We start from the raw sequence: 11,955 nt of genomic DNA, 5'->3' as shown, positions 1-11,955 counted from the left end.
CACTCCCTCGACTACCACTCGTCCACAGAACCAAATGAACTCATACCATTTGCAGCAGCGTGGGTGCAGCAGTAGATGATCTCACTAATTCTGGTAGAGACAGCAAGACACATATCGCAGGCTATCTCTTATATGTGCGGTCTAAATAGGGATACAAAGGAAACACAGGGTTCACAGAGGGAAGAAAGAAGCGTGGAGTTCTCAGAGGGGGAAATTGGAGACCGGGGAAGGGTGAAGTGGGAGGTTGGGATTCAGAGAAACACACTTAACTTATCAAAAAGTGCTCATCAAGGGCGACCCCCCCGAAAGCACAGGGAACGCTGCAAAACATTCCTCAATCAACTAACAGGGCAAAGAATCTGAAACGCTACGGGTACAGCTACGTTTATAATTGCATCAAGCGGCTGTAGAACTCAGCAGACGCAACACTGTATATAAACTATGCTGAGAGGGAAAAGGATTGCTCAACGACAAGGCAAAGAAGGGGTTAAGAAACGCCTAGTCTGTTACCTCAGGCCTCTGTGACATCGGCCGGTGTCACACCCCTGGAGCCTCCGCAGGCCTGGGTCCCACGGCTGGAGTATGCTGCTGCTGAGGGAACAAGGTAGCAGGACGTGCCACCTGACCAGCGGCCCCTCGGACCTCTACTGCCCATTCTCCCCTGCGTGGTACCACAATGTCCCGATCCAACGTGGCCCTCCTACAGGTAAGTAAAGCCTGGTGCACCCAGATGATGGTGGAGCAGCTGAGAGGGAAGAGCTGTGAAGAAACGGGATCTCCACAGTTCCTGCTAGGCAGGTTCCCACCTCCAGCCCACTTCCTTAGAGTCGACCCACCTGCGAACCACGGCACCCTCCGAGTAGCCCACTTGCAAGACTTGCGATATGCCTGGGGTGGGCAGTGCAGGTTAAGGGGCAGGAGGCGAGCATACGCAAGCCCTGGGGTGTGCGCTTAGCCACGTTCGACTCCCCATTTCCAATCCAACACCGGGAGCCCCGCAATGCCTTTGTTTCCCCAAGTTACCGGAGGGAACGCGCAGCAGTGCTGCCGCCTTGTGGCACACTGTCGTAACAACCTTACAAACTGTGCCGAAGGGCTCCTATCATTCACAAGGCCTGCGGCCGGCGGCTTTGCAAACACAACCCTGCCCTCAAGAAATATCCTGGGCTAGGTAATCTGAAACGAATTCAAATCAGGCCCGACTCTCAGGCAGAAACCTTACAAGACCTCAGTGGTACTCACGCGCGTTTTAGAAAACAGCACATTCAAATGAAAAGATGCTCAGCATCTGTCTTGATTAGAGAGTGCAAGGGAAGCTAGACGAGGGTTTCCCTGGCTGCAGTCCTCACAAACCCTAAAAGCGTAAGTGCTCAAGAGGGCATGCCCAACAGGGAAGCCTACTATTGCTGTGGCTGGCATTGTAAATTGGTAACAGCCGGTCGGAAGATCAGTAGGCAAGTTCCTTACCAGACTAAACACTGGAGGGACCACGAGATTGGGCAACCCCGCTGCAGGTCGGATAACCAGAGACTAGCATCATTGGAAGGAAGCACTTGCACCCCAGCGGTCGTTGTGGTTCCCTTTACCACAGCCAAGACACGCAAGCGCACGAAATATCGAACGAGGGGTGAATGGAGAAAGGTGTTCTGCTACCTACACTCCCTCGACTACCACTCGTCCACAGAACCAAATGAACTCATACCATTTGCAGCAGCGTGGGTGCAGCAGTAGATGATCTCACTAATTCTGGTAGAGACAGCAAGACACATATCGCAGGCTATCTCTTATATGTGCGGTCTAAATAGGGATACAAAGGAAACACAGGGTTCACAGAGGGAAGAAAGAAGCGTGGAGTTCTCAGAGGGGGAAATTGGAGACCGGGGAAGGGTGAAGTGGGAGGTTGGGATTCAGAGAAACACACTTAACTTATCAAAAAGTGCTCATCAAGGGCGACCCCCCCGAAAGCACAGGGAACGCTGCAAAACATTCCTCAATCAACTAACAGGGCAAAGAATCTGAAACGCTACGGGTACAGCTACGTTTATAATTGCATCAAGCGGCTGTAGAACTCAGCAGACGCAACACTGTATATAAACTATGCTGAGAGGGAAAAGGATTGCTCAACGACAAGGCAAAGAAGGGGTTAAGAAACGCCTAGTCTGTTACCTCAGGCCTCTGTGACATCGGCCGGTGTCACACCCCTGGAGCCTCCGCAGGCCTGGGTCCCACGGCTGGAGTATGCTGCTGCTGAGGGAACAAGGTAGCAGGACGTGCCACCTGACCAGCGGCCCCTCGGACCTCTACTGCCCATTCTCCCCTGCGTGGTACCACAATGTCCCGATCCAACGTGGCCCTCCTACAGGTAAGTAAAGCCTGGTGCACCCAGATGATGGTGGAGCAGCTGAGAGGGAAGAGCTGTGAAGAAACGGGATCTCCACAGTTCCTGCTAGGCAGGTTCCCACCTCCAGCCCACTTCCTTAGAGTCGACCCACCTGCGAACCACGGCACCCTCCGAGTAGCCCACTTGCAAGACTTGCGATATGCCTGGGGTGGGGCAGTGCAGGTTAAGGGGCAGGAGGCGAGCATACGCAAGCCCTGGGGTGTGCGCTTAGCCACGTTCGACTCCCCATTTCCAATCCAACACCGGGAGCCCCGCAATGCCTTTGTTTCCCCAAGTTACCGGAGGGAACGCGCAGCAGTGCTGCCGCCTTGTGGCACACTGTCGTAACAACCTTACAAACTGTGCCGAAGGGCTCCTATCATTCACAAGGCCTGCGGCCGGCGGCTTTGCAAACACAACCCTGCCCTCAAGAAATATCCTGGGCTAGGTAATCTGAAACGAATTCAAATCAGGCCCGACTCTCAGGCAGAAACCTTACAAGACCTCAGTGGTACTCACGCGCGTTTTAGAAAACAGCACATTCAAATGAAAAGATGCTCAGCATCTGTCTTGATTAGAGAGTGCAAGGGAAGCTAGACGAGGGTTTCCCTGGCTGCAGTCCTCACAAACCCTAAAAGCGTAAGTGCTCAAGAGGGCATGCCCAACAGGGAAGCCTACTATTGCTGTGGCTGGCATTGTAAATTGGTAACAGCCGGTCGGAAGATCAGTAGGCAAGTTCCTTACCAGACTAAACACTGGAGGGACCACGAGATTGGGCAACCCCGCTGCAGGTCGGATAACCAGAGACTAGCATCATTGGAAGGAAGCACTTGCACCCCAGCGGTCGTTGTGGTACCCTTTACCACAGCCAAGACACGCAAGCGCACGAAATATCGAACGAGGGGTGAATGGAGAAAGGTGTTCTGCTACCTACACTCCCTCGACTACCACTCGTCCACAGAACCAAATGAACTCATACCATTTGCAGCAGCGTGGGTGCAGCAGTAGATGATCTCACTAATTCTGGTAGAGACAGCAAGACACATATCGCAGGCTATCTCTTATATGTGCGGTCTAAATAGGGATACAAAGGAAACACAGGGTTCACAGAGGGAAGAAAGAAGCGTGGAGTTCTCAGAGGGGGAAATTGGAGACCGGGGAAGGGTGAAGTGGGAGGTTGGGATTCAGAGAAACACACTTAACTTATCAAAAAGTGCTCATCAAGGGCGACCCCCCCGAAAGCACAGGGAACGCTGCAAAACATTCCTCAATCAACTAACAGGGCAAAGAATCTGAAACGCTACGGGTACAGCTACGTTTATAATTGCATCAAGCGGCTGTAGAACTCAGCAGACGCAACACTGTATATAAACTATGCTGAGAGGGAAAAGGATTGCTCAACGACAAGGCAAAGAAGGGGTTAAGAAACGCCTAGTCTGTTACCTCAGGCCTCTGTGACATCGGCCGGTGTCACACCCCTGGAGCCTCCGCAGGCCTGGGTCCCACGGCTGGAGTATGCTGCTGCTGAGGGAACAAGGTAGCAGGACGTGCCACCTGACCAGCGGCCCCTCGGACCTCTACTGCCCATTCTCCCCTGCGTGGTACCACAATGTCCCGATCCAACGTGGCCCTCCTACAGGTAAGTAAAGCCTGGTGCACCCAGATGATGGTGGAGCAGCTGAGAGGGAAGAGCTGTGAAGAAACGGGATCTCCACAGTTCCTGCTAGGCAGGTTCCCACCTCCAGCCCACTTCCTTAGAGTCGACCCACCTGCGAACCACGGCACCCTCCGAGTAGCCCACTTGCAAGACTTGCGATATGCCTGGGGTGGGGCAGTGCAGGTTAAGGGGCAGGAGGCGAGCATACGCAAGCCCTGGGGTGTGCGCTTAGCCACGTTCGACTCCCCATTTCCAATCCAACACCGGGAGCCCCGCAATGCCTTTGTTTCCCCAAGTTACCGGAGGGAACGCGCAGCAGTGCTGCCGCCTTGTGGCACACTGTCGTAACAACCTTACAAACTGTGCCGAAGGGCTCCTATCATTCACAAGGCCTGCGGCCGGCGGCTTTGCAAACACAACCCTGCCCTCAAGAAATATCCTGGGCTAGGTAATCTGAAACGAATTCAAATCAGGCCCGACTCTCAGGCAGAAACCTTACAAGACCTCAGTGGTACTCACGCGCGTTTTAGAAAACAGCACATTCAAATGAAAAGATGCTCAGCATCTGTCTTGATTAGAGAGTGCAAGGGAAGCTAGACGAGGGTTTCCCTGGCTGCAGTCCTCACAAACCCTAAAAGCGTAAGTGCTCAAGAGGGCATGCCCAACAGGGAAGCCTACTATTGCTGTGGCTGGCATTGTAAATTGGTAACAGCCGGTCGGAAGATCAGTAGGCAAGTTCCTTACCAGACTAAACACTGGAGGGACCACGAGATTGGGCAACCCCGCTGCAGGTCGGATAACCAGAGACTAGCATCATTGGAAGGAAGCACTTGCACCCCAGCGGTCGTTGTGGTACCCTTTACCACAGCCAAGACACGCAAGCGCACGAAATATCGAACGAGGGGTGAATGGAGAAAGGTGTTCTGCTACCTACACTCCCTCGACTACCACTCGTCCACAGAACCAAATGAACTCATACCATTTGCAGCAGCGTGGGTGCAGCAGTAGATGATCTCACTAATTCTGGTAGAGACAGCAAGACACATATCGCAGGCTATCTCTTATATGTGCGGTCTAAATAGGGATACAAAGGAAACACAGGGTTCACAGAGGGAAGAAAGAAGCGTGGAGTTCTCAGAGGGGGAAATTGGAGACCGGGGAAGGGTGAAGTGGGAGGTTGGGATTCAGAGAAACACACTTAACTTATCAAAAAGTGCTCATCAAGGGCGACCCCCCCGAAAGCACAGGGAACGCTGCAAAACATTCCTCAATCAACTAACAGGGCAAAGAATCTGAAACGCTACGGGTACAGCTACGTTTATAATTGCATCAAGCGGCTGTAGAACTCAGCAGACGCAACACTGTATATAAACTATGCTGAGAGGGAAAAGGATTGCTCAACGACAAGGCAAAGAAGGGGTTAAGAAACGCCTAGTCTGTTACCTCAGGCCTCTGTGACATCGGCCGGTGTCACACCCCTGGAGCCTCCGCAGGCCTGGGTCCCACGGCTGGAGTATGCTGCTGCTGAGGGAACAAGGTAGCAGGACGTGCCACCTGACCAGCGGCCCCTCGGACCTCTACTGCCCATTCTCCCCTGCGTGGTACCACAATGTCCCGATCCAACGTGGCCCTCCTACAGGTAAGTAAAGCCTGGTGCACCCAGATGATGGTGGAGCAGCTGAGAGGGAAGAGCTGTGAAGAAACGGGATCTCCACAGTTCCTGCTAGGCAGGTTCCCACCTCCAGCCCACTTCCTTAGAGTCGACCCACCTGCGAACCACGGCACCCTCCGAGTAGCCCACTTGCAAGTCTTGCGATATGCCTGGGGTGGGGCAGTGCAGGTTAAGGGGCAGGAGGCGAGCATACGCAAGCCCTGGGGTGTGCGCTTAGCCACGTTCGACTCCCCATTTCCAATCCAACACCGGGAGCCCCGCAATGCCTTTGTTTCCCCAAGTTACCGGAGGGAACGCGCAGCAGTGCTGCCGCCTTGTGGCACACTGTCGTAACAACCTTACAAACTGTGCCGAAGGGCTCCTATCATTCACAAGGCCTGCGGCCGGCGGCTTTGCAAACACAACCCTGCCCTCAAGAAATATCCTGGGCTAGGTAATCTGAAACGAATTCAAATCAGGCCCGACTCTCAGGCAGAAACCTTACAAGACCTCAGTGGTACTCACGCGCGTTTTAGAAAACAGCACATTCAAATGAAAAGATGCTCAGCATCTGTCTTGATTAGAGAGTGCAAGGGAAGCTAGACGAGGGTTTCCCTGGCTGCAGTCCTCACAAACCCTAAAAGCGTAAGTGCTCAAGAGGGCATGCCCAACAGGGAAGCCTACTATTGCTGTGGCTGGCATTGTAAATTGGTAACAGCCGGTCGGAAGATCAGTAGGCAAGTTCCTTACCAGACTAAACACTGGAGGGACCACGAGATTGGGCAACCCCGCTGCAGGTCGGATAACCAGAGACTAGCATCATTGGAAGGAAGCACTTGCACCCCAGCGGTCGTTGTGGTACCCTTTACCACAGCCAAGACACGCAAGCGCACGAAATATCGAACGAGGGGTGAATGGAGAAAGGTGTTCTGCTACCTACACTCCCTCGACTACCACTCGTCCACAGAACCAAATGAACTCATACCATTTGCAGCAGCGTGGGTGCAGCAGTAGATGATCTCACTAATTCTGGTAGAGACAGCAAGACACATATCGCAGGCTATCTCTTATATGTGCGGTCTAAATAGGGATACAAAGGAAACACAGGGTTCACAGAGGGAAGAAAGAAGCGTGGAGTTCTCAGAGGGGGAAATTGGAGACCGGGGAAGGGTGAAGTGGGAGGTTGGGATTCAGAGAAACACACTTAACTTATCAAAAAGTGCTCATCAAGGGCGACCCCCCCGAAAGCACAGGGAACGCTGCAAAACATTCCTCAATCAACTAACAGGGCAAAGAATCTGAAACGCTACGGGTACAGCTACGTTTATAATTGCATCAAGCGGCTGTAGAACTCAGCAGACGCAACACTGTATATAAACTATGCTGAGAGGGAAAAGGATTGCTCAACGACAAGGCAAAGAAGGGGTTAAGAAACGCCTAGTCTGTTACCTCAGGCCTCTGTGACATCGGCCGGTGTCACACCCCTGGAGCCTCCGCAGGCCTGGGTCCCACGGCTGGAGTATGCTGCTGCTGAGGGAACAAGGTAGCAGGACGTGCCACCTGACCAGCGGCCCCTCGGACCTCTACTGCCCATTCTCCCCTGCGTGGTACCACAATGTCCCGATCCAACGTGGCCCTCCTACAGGTAAGTAAAGCCTGGTGCACCCAGATGATGGTGGAGCAGCTGAGAGGGAAGAGCTGTGAAGAAACGGGATCTCCACAGTTCCTGCTAGGCAGGTTCCCACCTCCAGCCCACTTCCTTAGAGTCGACCCACCTGCGAACCACGGCACCCTCCGAGTAGCCCACTTGCAAGACTTGCGATATGCCTGGGGTGGGGCAGTGCAGGTTAAGGGGCAGGAGGCGAGCATACGCAAGCCCTGGGGTGTGCGCTTAGCCACGTTCGACTCCCCATTTCCAATCCAACACCGGGAGCCCCGCAATGCCTTTGTTTCCCCAAGTTACCGGAGGGAACGCGCAGCAGTGCTGCCGCCTTGTGGCACACTGTCGTAACAACCTTACAAACTGTGCCGAAGGGCTCCTATCATTCACAAGGCCTGCGGCCGCCGGCTTTGCAAACACAACCCTGCCCTCAAGAAATATCCTGGGCTAGGTAATCTGAAACGAATTCAAATCAGGCCCGACTCTCAGGCAGAAACCTTACAAGACCTCAGTGGTACTCACGCGCGTTTTAGAAAACAGCACATTCAAATGAAAAGATGCTCAGCATCTGTCTTGATTAGAGAGTGCAAGGGAAGCTAGACGAGGGTTTCCCTGGCTGCAGTCCTCACAAACCCTAAAAGCGTAAGTGCTCAAGAGGGCATGCCCAACAGGGAAGCCTACTATTGCTGTGGCTGGCATTGTAAATTGGTAACAGCCGGTCGGAAGATCAGTAGGCAAGTTCCTTACCAGACTAAACACTGGAGGGACCACGAGATTGGGCAACCCCGCTGCAGGTCGGATAACCAGAGACTAGCATCATTGGAAGGAAGCACTTGCACCCCAGCGGTCGTTGTGGTACCCTTTACCACAGCCAAGACACGCAAGCGCACGAAATATCGAACGAGGGGTGAATGGAGAAAGGTGTTCTGCTACCTACACTCCCTCGACTACCACTCGTCCACAGAACCAAATGAACTCATACCATTTGCAGCAGCGTGGGTGCAGCAGTAGATGATCTCACTAATTCTGGTAGAGACAGCAAGACACATATCGCAGGCTATCTCTTATATGTGCGGTCTAAATAGGGATACAAAGGAAACACAGGGTTCACAGAGGGAAGAAAGAAGCGTGGAGTTCTCAGAGGGGGAAATTGGAGACCGGGGAAGGGTGAAGTGGGAGGTTGGGATTCAGAGAAACACACTTAACTTATCAAAAAGTGCTCATCAAGGGCGACCCCCCCGAAAGCACAGGGAACGCTGCAAAACATTCCTCAATCAACTAACAGGGCAAAGAATCTGAAACGCTACGGGTACAGCTACGTTTATAATTGCATCAAGCGGCTGTAGAACTCAGCAGACGCAACACTGTATATAAACTATGCTGAGAGGGAAAAGGATTGCTCAACGACAAGGCAAAGAAGGGGTTAAGAAACGCCTAGTCTGTTACCTCAGGCCTCTGTGACATCGGCCGGTGTCACACCCCTGGAGCCTCCGCAGGCCTGGGTCCCACGGCTGGAGTATGCTGCTGCTGAGGGAACAAGGTAGCAGGACGTGCCACCTGACCAGCGGCCCCTCGGACCTCTACTGCCCATTCTCCCCTGCGTGGTACCACAATGTCCCGATCCAACGTGGCCCTCCTACAGGTAAGTAAAGCCTGGTGCACCCAGATGATGGTGGAGCAGCTGAGAGGGAAGAGCTGTGAAGAAACGGGATCTCCACAGTTCCTGCTAGGCAGGTTCCCACCTCCAGCCCACTTCCTTAGAGTCGACCCACCTGCGAACCACGGCACCCTCCGAGTAGCCCACTTGCAAGTCTTGCGATATGCCTGGGGTGGGGCAGTGCAGGTTAAGGGGCAGGAGGCGAGCATACGCAAGCCCTGGGGTGTGCGCTTAGCCACGTTCGACTCCCCATTTCCAATCCAACACCGGGAACCCCGCTAAGGCTTTGTTTCCCCAAGTTACCGGAGAGAACGCGCAGCAGTGCTGCCGCCTTGTGGCACACTGTCGTAACAACCTTACAAACTGTGCCGAAGGGCTCCTATCATTCACAAGGCCTGCGGCCGGCGGCTTTGCAAACACAACCCTGCCCTCAAGAAATATCCTGGGCTAGGTAATCTGAAACGAATTCAAATCAGGCCCGACTCTCAGGCAGAAACCTTACAAGACCTCAGTGGTACTCACGCGCGTTTTAGAAAACAGCACATTCAAATGAAAAGATGCTCAGCATCTGTCTTGATTAGAGAGTGCAAGGGAAGCTAGACGAGGGTTTCCCTGGCTGCAGTCCTCACAAACCCTAAAAGCGTAAGTGCTCAAGAGGGCATGCCCAACAGGGAAGCCTACTATTGCTGTGGCTGGCATTGTAAATTGGTAACAGCCGGTAGGAAGATCAGTAGGCAAGTTCCTTACCAGACTAAACACTGGAGGGACCACGAGATTGGGCAACCCCGCTGCAGGTCGGATAACCAGAGACTAGCATCATTGGAAGGAAGCACTTGCACCCCAGCGGTCGTTGTGGTACCCTTTACCACAGCCAAGACACGCAAGCGCACGAAATATCGAACGAGGGGTGAATGGAGAAAGGTGTTCTGCTACCTACACTCCCTCGACTACCACTCGTCCACAGAACCAAATGAACTCATACCATTTGCAGCAGCGAGGGTGCAGCAGTAGATGATCTCACTAATTCTGGTAGAGACAGCAAGACACATATCGCAGGCTATCTCTTATATGTGCGGTCTAAATAGGGATACAAAGGAAACACAGGGTTCACAGAGGGAAGAAAGAAGCGTGGAGTTCTCAGAGGGGGAAATTGGAGACCGGGGAAGGGTGAAGTGGGAGGTTGGGATTCAGAGAAACACACTTAACTTATCAAAAAGTGCTCATCAAGGGCGACCCCCCCGAAAGCACAGGGAACGCTGCAAAACATTCCTCAATCAACTAACAGGGCAAAGAATCTGAAACGCTACGGGTACAGCTACGTTTATAATTGCATCAAGCGGCTGTAGAACTCAGCAGACGCAACACTGTATATAAACTATGCTGAGAGGGAAAAGGATTGCTCAACGACAAGGCAAAGAAGGGGTTAAGAAACGCCTAGTCTGTTACCTCAGGCCTCTGTGACATCGGCCGGTGTCACACCCCTGGAGCCTCCGCAGGCCTGGGTCCCACGGCTGGAGTATGCTGCTGCTGAGGGAACAAGGTAGCAGGACGTGCCACCTGACCAGCGGCCCCTCGGACCTCTACTGCCCATTCTCCCCTGCGTGGTACCACAATGTCCCGATCCAACGTGGCCCTCCTACAGGTAAGTAAAGCCTGGTGCACCCACATGATGGTGGAGCAGCTGAGACGGAAGAGCTGTGAAGAAACGGGATCTCTACAGTTCCTGCTAGGCAGGTTCCCACCTCCAGCCCACTTCCTTAGAGTCGACCCACCTGCAAACCACGGCACCCTCCGAGTAGCCCACTTGCAAGTCTTGCGATATGCCTGGGGTGGGGCAGTGCAGGTTAAGGGGCAGGAGGCGAGCATACGCAAGCCCTGGGGTGTGTGCTTAGCCACGTTTGACTCCCCATTTCCAATCCAACACCGGGAACCCCGCAATGCCTTTGTTTCCCCAAGTTACCGGAGGGAACGCGGAGCAGTGCTGCCGCCTTGTGGCACACTGTCGTAACAACCTTACAAACTGTGCCGAAGGGCTCCTATCATTCACAAGGCCTGCGGCCGCCGGCTTTGCAAACACAACCCTGCCCTCAAGAAATATCCTGGGCTAGGTAATCTGAAACGAATTCAAATCAGGCCCGACTCTCAGGCAGAAACCTTACAAGACCTCAGTGGTACTCACGCGCGTTTTAGAAAACAGCACATTCAAATGAAAAGATGCTCAGCATCTGTCTTGATTAGAGAGTGCAAGGGAAGCTAGACGAGGGTTTCCCTGGCTGCAGTCCTCACAAACCCTAAAAGCGTAAGTGCTCAAGAGGGCATGCCCAACAGGGAAGCCTACTATTGCTGTGGCTGGCATTGTAAATTGGTAACAGCCGGTCGGAAGATCAGTAGGCAAGTTCCTTACCAGACTAAACACTGGAGGGACCACGAGATTGGGCAACCCCGCTGCAGGTCGGATAACCAGAGACTAGCATCATTGGAAGGAAGCACTTGCACCCCAGCGGTCGTTGTGGTACCCTTTACCACAGCCAAGACACGCAAGCGCACGAAATATCGAACGAGGGGTGAATGGAGAAAGGTGTTCTGCTACCTACACTCCCTCGACTACCACTCGTCCACAGAACCAAATGAACTCATACCATTTGCAGCAGCGTGGGTGCAGCAGTAGATGATCTCACTAATTCTGGTAGAGACAGCAAGACACATATCGCAGGCTATCTCTTATATGTGCGGTCTAAATAGGGATACAAAGGAAACACAGGGTTCACAGAGGGAAGAAAGAAGCGTGGAGTTCTCAGAGGGGGAAATTGGAGACCGGGGAAGGGTGAAGTGGGAGGTTGGGATTCAGAGAAACACACTTAACTTATCAAAAAGTGCTCATCAAGGGCGACCCCCCCGAAAGCACAGGGAACGCTGCAAAACATTCCTCAATCGACTAACAGGGCAAAGA

Source organism: Globicephala melas, chromosome 11 (genome assembly GCF_963455315.2).
Source record: "Globicephala melas chromosome 11, mGloMel1.2, whole genome shotgun sequence".
Taxonomy (NCBI): domain Eukaryota; kingdom Metazoa; phylum Chordata; class Mammalia; order Artiodactyla; family Delphinidae; genus Globicephala; species Globicephala melas.
This window is presented reverse-complemented; position numbering follows the sequence as displayed.